Source organism: Echinops telfairi, unplaced genomic scaffold (genome assembly GCF_000313985.2).
Source record: "Echinops telfairi isolate 266 unplaced genomic scaffold, ASM31398v2 ScPeMD7_70;HRSCAF=299, whole genome shotgun sequence".
NCBI lineage: Eukaryota > Metazoa > Chordata > Mammalia > Afrosoricida > Tenrecidae > Echinops > Echinops telfairi.
In genome coordinates, this window is record NW_022103968.1 from 11,287,483 (window position 1) to 11,299,631 (window position 12,149).

The 12,149-nt window shown below is 41.7% G+C and overlaps 1 non-coding gene across 1 annotated transcript; it reads left to right on the plus strand.

Annotated features, from left to right (window-relative positions):
- The first annotated feature begins 2,053 nt into the window (after window positions 1-2,053).
- LOC115870019 lies at window positions 2,054-2,182 on the plus strand. The gene has a single exon (XR_004046488.1). It is a non-coding gene; the product is annotated as a small nucleolar RNA SNORA42/SNORA80 family (small nucleolar RNA).
- The last annotated feature ends 9,967 nt before the right edge of the window (window positions 2,183-12,149 follow it).

Below are 12,149 nucleotides of genomic sequence, written 5' to 3' on the forward strand. Positions count from 1 at the left end.
TTGACCTGTGAAAGAAGAACAAAGTGATACTGGGTGGTAAGCTGGACATCTGAAATGAATGGTCAGCCAAAGACCCAAGGCATTTCCTAGAAGAGCCGGGGTCTATATTCAGAGGGATCCAAGAAGCACATCTGTTAAACCAGTGCAATCTACCATGGAAGGAAGAAAGAGGGAATAAAGGAAGGAGGAGGAAGAAGGACAGAAAGGGAAAAAGAAACACTGGATTAAGAAAGAAAACAGATTAGATTGCCACTTGAAGAAAGAAACTGTAGAATTAAAATATTAAACTTAACTCAGTGACAGAAAACACACTTCCATAAACTCAAGAGTTAAGCCATTTAAGCCTGTTGTATTGTTCCATTTCATAAAAAGTAAGTAAGGAACTAGAAGTAGAACATCCAATAGGCGAATAATCAGAATCCCTGAAGAAGACAGAAGAGAAGCACACACAGGAGATTAGAGATGGGAAGAGTTTTAGAGACCATGTAAAATGCAGCCCAGTGCCCGAAGATGGCTGCATACAAAGAAGAAAATAAAGAGAGATTGCTAGTTTATAAACCCCAAATTGAATTTACTTATAAAGAGGAACAAATTGTAGAGCCTTTTATCAAAAACCCTTTTCTGCTTAAATAAGAAAGCCAGAAAAAATTGGAATAATATCTTAAGGAGATATTGTTTTTCTTAAGGAGATTTTAAAGAATGATTTAAATGACCTCAAGAATGAGTTTCATGCACAAATGCAAGTGAGTCAGTGATTTATTTTTTCATTTAACAATGACAACAAAATTGAGCACTCAATATTTACAGGACTTTAAAAGAGCTCATGATACAAATTCATAAGTGAAACAGAAAAGGTTTCTGTGTAACCATGTACCATGTCCAATCAGGAAATGAGAAATTATTGAATACATATCAAGAATGAAGAAAATGGTTCCTTCCTTATTGCCAAATGAATGAGTGCAATTTGGATACAAAAAATTATACTTATACTTTCCATCAGGGATAAATAGGCCAAAATTTGAGTCTCAGATATGAAGAGGCTTCAAAAAGTTCATGGAAAAATTCCATTATCTTTTAATTCCACTTTTCTGTGAACTTTTTGAAGACCTCTCCTATTAGAAGAATTAGAACTTCCTAAAATTTGGAACAATGGATAAAGCTACTAAATAAACTGTGAAGGTATTTCAAAATCTCTTCACAGTGAAGATATAGAAAGTAAAAATAATACAGCATATTAGAAATTATACCCAAATGTTAAATTATAGTACTATTTATAAGATACACAGATCCAAATCAGCATTATAAAGATAAAATTTAGGCTCCAATCAGCAAATAAGTCAAGGACTTTTTTAGACAATTTACATTTGAGGACATAATGAGTGATTTGTTTAAAAAATAATTAGAAATTTCTAGCATCAAAAGCACAAATCAGAAGTGCCATTCATGTCTAATAAGTAAAAACTCAATCATGCAATAACTGATGATCACAAGTAAAATTTGCAAATGAGTAGTTGCTGATATTTGCCCAGTTTTCTGGATACTAATTTGGTAATACAATTCAGGATCCATAACATGCTCACATGGTTTGAAACAGTACAACTCTGGGGAATGAATTCTTAGGAAATATGGAATGTGGAGGGCGTGTTTACTGAAGCATCATTCATTAGAGCAAAAAATAAATGGGGGCATGAGCAGTGGATAAAATAGCAACAGTCTCAATATCTAACAAAAGAAAATGGTTGAATAAATAACCTTTAGCTACTTAATTGTTACAAATTGTAAGTATGAGATAACCATAGAGAAAAATTTTACCTGATAATGGTAAATTTAAAAAGCATATCACAAAATTATATCATAATTACAGACACAGTTCTAAAAAATGAGGCTCTTGTCTGAAAGAAAGTAGGGAGATTCATAAGAGGACCCCTTGCTGAAATTGTGGCTAGTGTTTTCTTGTTTAAATAATTTTATCTGGGAAAATCACGCATCTTTATAAATGTGTGTATATATGTGTATGCATTTGAATAAAAACTGATGGAAAATAGAATGAGAAGATGTAATTTCTCTGTGGTTCCAATCCCATGGGCCTCTCACAGTGTCCCAGGCCAAAGCAAACTGTAACCTCGGACCATTGCCTGGCTCTACCCCGTGGGCTTCAGGCACTGAAGTGGGTTGCACATTGAAAAAGAAAAGATAAATAAAATTAAAATTTTCTGTTGCCTTTTCAAAGCCCCGTGTATGTGTGCACCTGTATATGTGTGCATATGTGCAACCACACAGTGTAATAGTCAGTAATTATGTAGCCCTTAATAGGTTACTGGGGGAGCTTTTAACCTCAGTTTGCTTGTCTGTAAAATGGAGGTAACACTGGCTCTGCCCCACAGGACTGTTATGAGGGCTGCATGAAGTGATGCTTGCAAAGCACCAAGTTCAATGCCCGGGACATCCATGTTCTGTAAAGTGACAGTGACTTGGAAACTGAAGATGGTCTTATTGTTGCTGCTGTGTCCCCATCCCTCTATTTACAGAGTTTCTCCAGTGGTCACACAAAGTTGTTCACATTTCTAAGCTTGGCAATTAGAGACCTCCATAATTCTACCTATTGTCGTTTTCGACTTCCATCCTCTGCTCCTTGAAATGAGTTCTCTCTGCTCTAATCTGGAAATTTATATATATATGAATTCATCTGGCAATTCATATATATATATATATATATATATATATCCCCTAAACTGAAATTTCTTTTTCAACCCTGTGTTTAATTTTTTTTTACAAAAAAACCTTATCACCTTCAAAGTATTCTCCATTGCACTTAATACATTAGTCAAATCTGTGATTCCATTCTTGGAAACATTTTTCAAACTCATTTGTTTGGATGGCTGACAGTACTTCTTTCATTTTTTGCTTCACCTTTTCTACACCCTCAAATGGCTGTCCTTTCATGTCCCTCTTCATTCACAGAAACAAAAAGAAGTTGCATTGAGTGAGGTCAGGTGAGTAAGGTGTGTGGGGCAAGAGAGGCATGCTGATTTTATGCCAAAAACTGATGCACTGAGATGGCTGCGTGAGCAGGTGCATTGTCGTAGTGGCAAAACTAGTCCCCCATCTACCACAAATCAGGCCTTTTTTGTCACACACTGTTAGGCACTCTTTTGAGAACTAAATACAAAGTTTGATTAACAGTCTGACCTGGTGGAACGAACTCCAAATGTACTATTAGTCGACGTTATCATCTGTTCAGAAAGTTGATGCACGTCCAGAACAAAGTTGGTCATTAACTAACATTTCAATGTTTTTGAAATGAGAAAACCACTCATACACTTCAGTTTTTCTCATACCGCTGTCCTTGCAAGCCGTGTTCAGCATCATAACAGTTTCTGTGGCATTTTTCCCTGAGCAGGAAACAAAATTTCACAGTCGTACGCTATTTGCTTAAATTTGCAATCACAAAAAATGAGGTTCGAGCCAAACTGCTTTCATGAAAAATTTCACTGTGACCAGAGAGAACCTTCCCAGGTGATGCCACTGGGTGCACTAACTCAGAAAGAGTTGCTTGATGCTGCCTAGGCATACTATGAAAACTCCACCCAGCAGAGAGTTTATCTGTTTCTTTTTGGGTGGTACCCCCTTTTGTGTGTGTATATACATATACATATACATATACATATACATATACATATACATATACATACACACATGTTGCCATCCAACAAGTTCTAAGAAGTCATTATGCATAGGCTCTTCTCTGAAGCTCCAGGTCCACTGACCACTTAGAGGAGAGAGAAAGACAACAGGTAAGTGAACAAGCACATTTCAGACGCAAACCAGACTGACCTTCTACAGTTCTGTGGAATCATGGTTATTACCATTTGCTCACTTGGTTGTTCCCTATGCCATACCTGTCATGGAGTATCTTTCCATCACACCTGTCATGAAATATATGAAACTTCACACATGGTGTTCCCCCCTCTTCTTGGTTATTGCTATGCTTAAACATTTCCTCTAGTCTTCTTCCCCAAGACGAATCCTCAACATCCTTCAAAGCTCAACCCAAGCTCCACCCTCTTCAAGATGCACTCTCCTGCTCACCTCTCCTTTGTTTAAACATGATTGGCCGTTCTACTCAGACTTCTCTGATTTGGCAGGTAGCTTCTTAGAGCAGAAAGCATGAGTTGTTCCTGTTTCTTGAGGTTTGTTTGACCTCTTAAGAATTCCTTATAATATCGATCACAGTGTTGAACAAATGCTCACTTTTGTTAAGGTGCCGAGTCCATTTTGGTTCAGAACAATGCTGTGTGACAGCATAGATCCTCCCATAAGGCTTTCTAGGCTGTGACCTTGATAGGAGAAGATTGCAGCTCTTTTCTGCCTTGGAACCACTGGGTGGATTTGAACTGCTAATCAGTTAATTAGCGCTAGGGCATGTAGCCATTGCACCACCAGGGCTCCTTCACCACACTAGTGCCGTTGTTTTGATTCTGACTCAAAGTGACACTGTGGAAACCAGAATGAAGCACGGCCAGGTCCTGTGCCATCCTCACAATCGTTGTGTGTGAAGCCACTGTGGCAGCCACTGTGTCAATCCATCTCATCGAGGGCCTTCCTTGTGCTGGCTGACATTCCACTTTATGACGCACGCTGTCCTTTTCGAGACAAGTCTCTTCTGACAGTATGTCCAAGTCCAAGAGAAGAAGTCTTACCACCATCACTTCCAAGGAGCAATTTGGCTGTACCACAGTTGTTTGTTCTTCCGGCGGTCCATGGTATATTCTTGAACACTCTAAAGAGATCATGCCACCACGTGTCTGTCAGTGTGTCATACAGCGGTGGCTGGCGTGTTGCTGTGATGCTGAAAGCTATTTTCAAAATGCCAGGGGAGTTACCCCAAGTGTATGGTTTCAGCTGAGCTTCAGACTAAGAACAGACTACCAAGAAGACATAGGCTGTGCACTTCAGGGGGATTTGTCACTGAAAACCGTACGGATAGCAGTGAAACATTGTCAGTTCCTGAAACCTAATGAACAGAAGCAGAACATTTCAGAGCTCGTACGAGAAGACGAGCCCCTTTGGTTGCAAGGCCCTCAAAATATGACAGAGGAAGAGCTGCCTTCTCAAAGAAAAGTCAGCCGTAAGGACGTAGATGTAATAAAGCCTAGGAGTAAAGCATTCAGGCCCTTCATTTGCTGATGGGTGCAACTCAATGAGAAGAACGCCTACAAATCTCAATTAAGAATTGGAACTTGGAATGTATGAAGTACAAATTTCGGAACATCAGAAGTCATTACAAATGAAATGGATTGCATAGACATCAAAATTCTAGCCGTTAATGAATGGAAATAGACTAGTATTGGCCATGCTGAATTAGAAAAATCATATGCTGGGAAATGACATAATCAAGAGGAACAGTGTTGCATTAATTGTAAAAAAATGCATTTCAAGGTCTATCCTGAAGTTCCATGCTATCTTTGATAGGATAATGCCTATCTGCATAAAAGGAAATCCAATCAATACAACTGCTATTTAAATTTATGGGCCAACCACTGAAACGAGTGATTCTGAAATTGGAGAATTCTACCAACATCTTCCTCCTGAAATAAACCAAACAAATAATCGAGATGCATTGATAGTTACTGATGATAGGAGTGCAAAAGTTGGAGATGCAGAGGAAGGAACAGTAGTTGGAAAGCATGGTCTTGGTGATAGAAGCAAAGCTGGAGAAACAAAGGACATGATGCTTGGTGAGGGGAGGGGCAGCAAAACACACGAAGCCCTCGACAAGGTGGTTTGACACAGTGACTGCAGCAATGGGCTCAAACATAAGATGTAGGACTGGGTGGTGCTTCGTCCTGTCGTACGTAAGGTTGCTATTAGTTAGAACCAAGTTGACAGCACTTAACAACAAAGGTGACACTTGTAACGGATTTGCCCAATGCAGTGCCATTGGACGTCTTCACTGCTGCTTCATGAGCACTGATTGTGGACCCAAGAAAAAGGCGGTCCTTGGCAACTTTCATCTTTTCTCCATTTGTCGTGATGTTGTCTATGGTCTACTTGTGAGGTTCTCTTGCTTGCTTTATACTGCGTTGCGATACGTATGTAAGGCGGGGTTCTTTGATCTTCGCCAGGAAGGGCTTCATCAGTATGAGTCTTCTTCATTTTTAATAAACAAGTTTTATCATCTGCATATCACGGGTTGTTAGGGGTCGTCCTTAAATCTGGATGCTGCTTTCTTCAGCTTTGTGGTGTACCCGTTGACTAAGCGTGGTGAAGTCCTACCACTCTTACACATGTTTCCTGGTTTTGAAACACACAACATCCCCTTGCTTTGAACAACAGCCTCTTGATCTAGGTACAGGTCCCGCATGAGCATGATTAAGTGTTCTGAAACTCTCATTCTTCACAAGGTTGCCTGTGTTTTGTTATGATCCGCAGAGTTGAATGCCTTTGCCTAGTCAAGGAAACACAAGGAAGCATCCTGCTGGTCCTTGTTTTCAACCAAGACCCATCTAAAAAGAGCCGCGGGGACCTCGTTTCACGTCCTCTTCTGAGTCTGGCTCGACTTTCCAGCTGTTCCCTTCAGCTGTTTTCCCGTTATCTTCAGCAAAAATTTTCTTGCCTGCAATTTTCATGATGTTGTTCACATATTTCCACATCCTTACATCGGAACAGGCCCAAACAAAGAAACTCTTCCACTCAGTTGGCCTGGTAGCTGTTTCCCCACTTTCTTGGCATAGATCCGTGAGCACGTCCATCTATTTGTCGAAGCATCTCAATTGTAAGTCTGTCAATTCTTGGAGCCTTTTTTTTTTCATCAATGCCTACAGTGCAGGTTGGACTTCTTCTTTTAGTCCCACCGGGTGCTGATCATTTGCTGCTCTCTGAAATGGTTGAATGTTGACTAGTTCTTTTTTTGTGTATTCCTTCCATTTACTTTTGGAATGCTTCCTGTGTTCAGCAGTTTGCCCAGTCCCTCAATATTGTAACTCGAGGCTGGAAATGTTTCCTCAGTTCTTTCAGCGTGGGAACTGTGCTGTGTATGCTTCTCTTTAGACTTTCTAACTCCAGGTCTTTGCAGAGTTTGTTGTGACGCTTTAATTTTTGTCTTTGTGAGTTGCCCTTGGAAATGTTCTGTTCAGTTCCTTTCCTTCCCTGTTTCTTCCGCTTACTTTAGTGCCTCTATGCTCAAGAGCAAGTTACAGAGTCTCTTCTGGCAGGCATCTTCATTCCCGTCGTGTCAGGACCTTTGGCTTCCTTCGTGTACAATGTCCTTCGGCGTCATTCCGCAGTTCCTTCTCTTTCTGGTCATTAGTGCCCAGTGCCAAACCTCCTCTTGAGATGGCCGCTAAACTCATATGTGCTAAACTCGAAGTCATACTTTGCCTTTCATGGATTTATGTCAATATTATTTCAGCTTCTGCTACAACTTGCATATGAGCAATTATTGGTCTGTTCTACAGTCGCCCGCTGGCCTTATTTTGGCTGGTGGTTTTGAGTTTCTTTTCCCAGAGGTGCACTGATTCCTGTGAAGTCCACAAGAATAGTCAGCAGTGTATGCCATTGAAGAAAGGTATTCGAAAGGAGTAAGTCCTGGGTCTCACCACACTCTGTCATGTGATCGCTGGCATTTTCTGTCACCCAGGCCATCCTTTCCAGCTGCTGATCTTTGTGCTTCATTTCCAAATTTTGCATTCCAATCGCCAGTAGTTATCCATGCATCTTGATTGTGTTTGCTCCATTTCAGATTGCAGAAGTTGTTAAAATGTCAAATCTCTTCATCCTTGATGTGAGTAGTTGTGTAAATTTGAATAATTCGAGTATGAATGGTCTTCCCTTGCATTACATGAATGTGGTTCTATGCGTGGTAATATTCAACTTCAGGAGACCTTTTGAAATGTTCCCTTTCTGTCCGCAGGCTGTCCTTTCTGGCGTAGTCGGCTGGGGTGGGTTCCCAATGGACTGCTCATCATAAGGTAAAGGAGTTGGAATCACCAGTGGTTCCACGCGAGAAAGATGAGGTTTTCCACTTCTGTAAAGAGTTACCGTCTCAGAATCCCCAGAAAGAAGGTCTACTCTGCCCTGTAAGGTCTCCGTGAACCGGAATCCACTCCATCGCAGTGAGGTTGGTGTTTGGTTTCGGACACCATATGATTGTCTGAATCAGAATGGCCAGTACCAGTTCACTTCAGCTCATGAATGCCTAGGATATCGATCTTCACGCATTCCGCTTAATTTTTTTACAACTTGCATCTTATTAGATTCATACGTCATGCATTCCTCGTCCCACTTATTACAGGATGTTTACAGTGGTTTCTTCTCATTTTGAGTTGTAGCCACATCATTGAATGAAGCCCTAAAAGCTTCACCCCATCCTCGTCCTTAACGTCAGTTCTACTTTGAGGAGGCAGCTCTTCAACCAGTCGTATTTTGAATACCTTCCAACCTGAGGTGCCCGCCAGCTGCATGATATCAGTCAATGGTTTTAAGATAAAAAAAAATTTTTTTTCAGAAGAGATAGACAATTCTTTCTTCTTAGCCTTACTCTGGAAGCCTTACTGAGGCTTGTCCATGATGGGTTACCCTACTGGTATTTGAAACACCAGTGGCATAGCTTTGAGCATGGCAGCAACATGCAAGCCTTGTCCACTGTCCCACAAACTGACAGATGAGTTGGTGCAACATTGGGTCTAGTACAGAATAATGATCATGAAAGGGTGGCATTCTCTCCATATGCATTGGTATGACTTGAACACTTTAAATATCCTGCCAATGTATCGCGATTCTGGGTCCCTTCAAAAGACATTGCCAAAATCGTCCCCATCTGTAGAAATTCCTGAATCAGAATTAAAATGTTTCCTTTTCTGGAGCCTGCTGCTGTGAGACCAGCGCCAAGGGTGGGCTGCCTTGGTTTGCACTCTGGCCAGGAACAAGGACACAGTACAGCCTGGCACCCCAGGTGATATTCTTACAACGAGGCCATTTGAGATGGACCAATCATGTGAGCAAGAGCTAAGATCTTGGCACAGCCACTCTTGATTTCAGGGCCTTCTTTCTAAGATGGCACCTGGTGCCAGCACCTAACACTCCCCCCCCCCCAACCACCACCCCCGGTAGAGGAGGAAACACAAGAAGTAAACATGATAGCCTAGAGTTAGGCTCAGAACGAGAGCAGGGCTTAGAGGAAAAGCTGCCTCCTCACCGTGAAAGTGCCCTGATAGAAAGCCATGGGCCAGCTTGATCCGGGCACTGCCCCAGCTGTGTATTAACTACCCAGATGAATGTTCAGCTCATACCCCGGGGATTATTCATGAAGCCCCTCTGTATATAGTGATTGTAGCTTTGGCATCCAGAGTGAGGGCTCACTGTTTCATAGATTAGCCTCTCTTCCTGTGCGACGGAAGAGACAATGATCTAAAACAACTCTGTCTGGGGGTGACAGGCGTTCACGTCTTTCATGTGAAAAAGCGTTGGTGGAATGAGAGATTCCAGGTCTCACACACCACCTTGAGAGTGGGAGCCCGGGGCCACACTGAGAAGGAGCTGGCGGACGTCTGCTCTAGACCCACGGATGCCCACCTTGACTGTGAAATGGGATGGCTTTCTTTAACGTCTGTGCTTGAGAAGTAGGTGGGGCCGAACTGCAGCTTTACTGCTCTCTTGATGCTAGTACAATGAAGCAAAAAAGACCCCAAGCCAGTCGCCATCATGGGTGACGGAGTAAAATTGTGCCGCGTTAGGGTTTCTACTGGTTTTTCACAGTTTGATGGCCATGCCTTTCTTCTGAGGGGCTTCCACGTGGACTTGAATCTCTAACCGTTGAGTTCCAGCCCAGTGTACTTAGTGTTGACGAACATCATCAAATGTGACTTGTGCCAGGGGATGAAGAAGCTTGCTCATTTCCTGGGAAGGGTACCAGTCAGCAAACCCCCTAACTGCAAAGAATCGTGAAAGAATATGCCGTTTAGTCAGAACATCAGTCCACTTCAAGAGCCTTCACCTTTTATAGCAAATGTCAAGTTACCTGAGTAATCACACCTTAATTGTGAGATTTTAGATACTGAGGTCTTATTTTTTTGCATTGTGACTTTAAAGGTGAAGGGAGGGAACTTGCTTCTGGTTCAAGCAGACGTGGCCTGTTGCGTGCAGTTTACATAGGAAATAATGGTTTTAAGTTATTTTCCAGGGGGGTCATTTGGCTCATGGAAGCTTCATTTTGGATGGATAAGCATGTGTGTTCATGCAGGCAGATCTTGTGTCTATGTGTCTATAGCTGTATGTGCATATGTATAGTTATACATATGGATACCTATGTATTCACAAACAGGTGTGTATGTAACGGGAGGTAAAGTATTGCTGTTAGGGTCCCAGTTCACATGTGCTGACGTCTGTCACAAACCAGACATGTGTGACCATGTCTTTGTGATCAGTGCATGGCTGCTGACAGGCTGTATCTGTCATACACTTGCCTTAGTCTCATTAGGATGCCTTAAAAAAAGGTCCAATCACACGGCTTCTGAGGGGATCTACTGGATCAATAATTAAATTCAAGGCAGAGCGGTCAGCCCAGATGGTTAGAACAACGTTTTTAAAAAACTCCAAAAGGGTCATTCAGACAGATTTTCTTGACGGATACAAGTGACGACGGGGGTTTACGGTGAAGCCGTTTTGAGAAAATGGAGACCTGTGTTGGTGAGAAATAAAGCCAGGAAAGTGGCACCGAGGAATTTGGCTTCCCATCACGACTCTGTTCCGTCACGTGTCATTCTTGGACCATGACTATCCTGCCAATGGCAGAAGGGCTGTCCAGTGAGATTGTCATTGGGACACTTTCCCCGTCCACCATCCAGCCCTGATCTTACCCCTTTTTGTTCCTCAAACGTGTAAAAAGAACACAACTGGAGTTCCATTCTTGAAGAGGACAAAATTGCCCTTTTGAAGTGGTGTCAATCGAAAAGCATTCTCTGGAGAAAGGTTACAGAGACTGTTTTCAGAAGTATAGACCTAGACAAGGATCGGCCCAGAAACAATCGCTTCGCATTCTGCTAGTTTTGTTTAATAAAGATTTCTATGCTTTTATAGCTTTATTGTACCGTATATACTCGTGTATAAGCTGAATTTTTCAGCACATTTTTAATGTGGCTTTTGTGGTAAAATTAGGTGCCTCAGCTGATATTCGGGTTGGCTTATACTTGCGTATATATGGTACTCTCCCATATGCGTGCATGCAGGTAGAGGTACAAACAGTATTATGTGATATTGCCACAAGAGTTAGAGCCCGATAGGGCTGCCTTGTTTTCCTGGGTCTCACCCCATCCCCACCGCTGCCCGCGTGCAGGTTCTCCACTTGTCTGTCACTCGCGCTCGACTGGAAAATATTTGAATTTTCCTTCTCTGATAGGTTTCTGCCTTATGCGGAAAGTTCTAGTGTACTTTACCTATATCATAACTTTCGTAGACAGGAAAAAGTGTCTTCTGTTTCTAATTAAAACCCACTTCAGAGGGAATTTAGCAAAAATGCTTATCAAGGTGGGAGGTGTACAAACCTCATAACATTTTATATTTTCCTCTTCATTAGCATTGCCCAGCAGTCAGCCAATATTTGGTTTTGGGTCAGCATTAACTGCTTAACAAGTTTGCTCTATTATAAGATTTTCCAGATCTGGGAAAGTTTTCTGGAAAAAGAAAAGAAGTATCTGGAATATATTTTCCTTTGACTTTCAGTCAACTTTCTCCCCCTTGTCTCCACGCTGTAATCACGAGGCCAAGTGTCTTTGTTTTTAATTTAGCTCTTTGAGGACACATGGACACGCTTTCTCTCTCTCCTGCTTTTGAGAAAGCATCTGGATCATGGAATCCAATGATTTATATGTGCAAGTAGTAACTTTCTGAGAATTCACACGTACCTCATCTCCACTTGACTGTACGTGTAGAGCTTTGACCTGAAAATTGTTAGTTACTGAGAAAGGAGATTACAGGGGAGAGAGAGAAATCAGCAGGAGTAGGAGGTGGCTTACTAAAAATAGGGGTTTCCCACAGTGCTGGTGAAAAACTACTCATTACGGTCTTACTCGGCAGCCCGAGAAGGTTAGCCTCAAGTTGTTTCTTTCTAGGGCAAGTCATTAGATAAAGAACCGCAGAATACAATGTCCTGT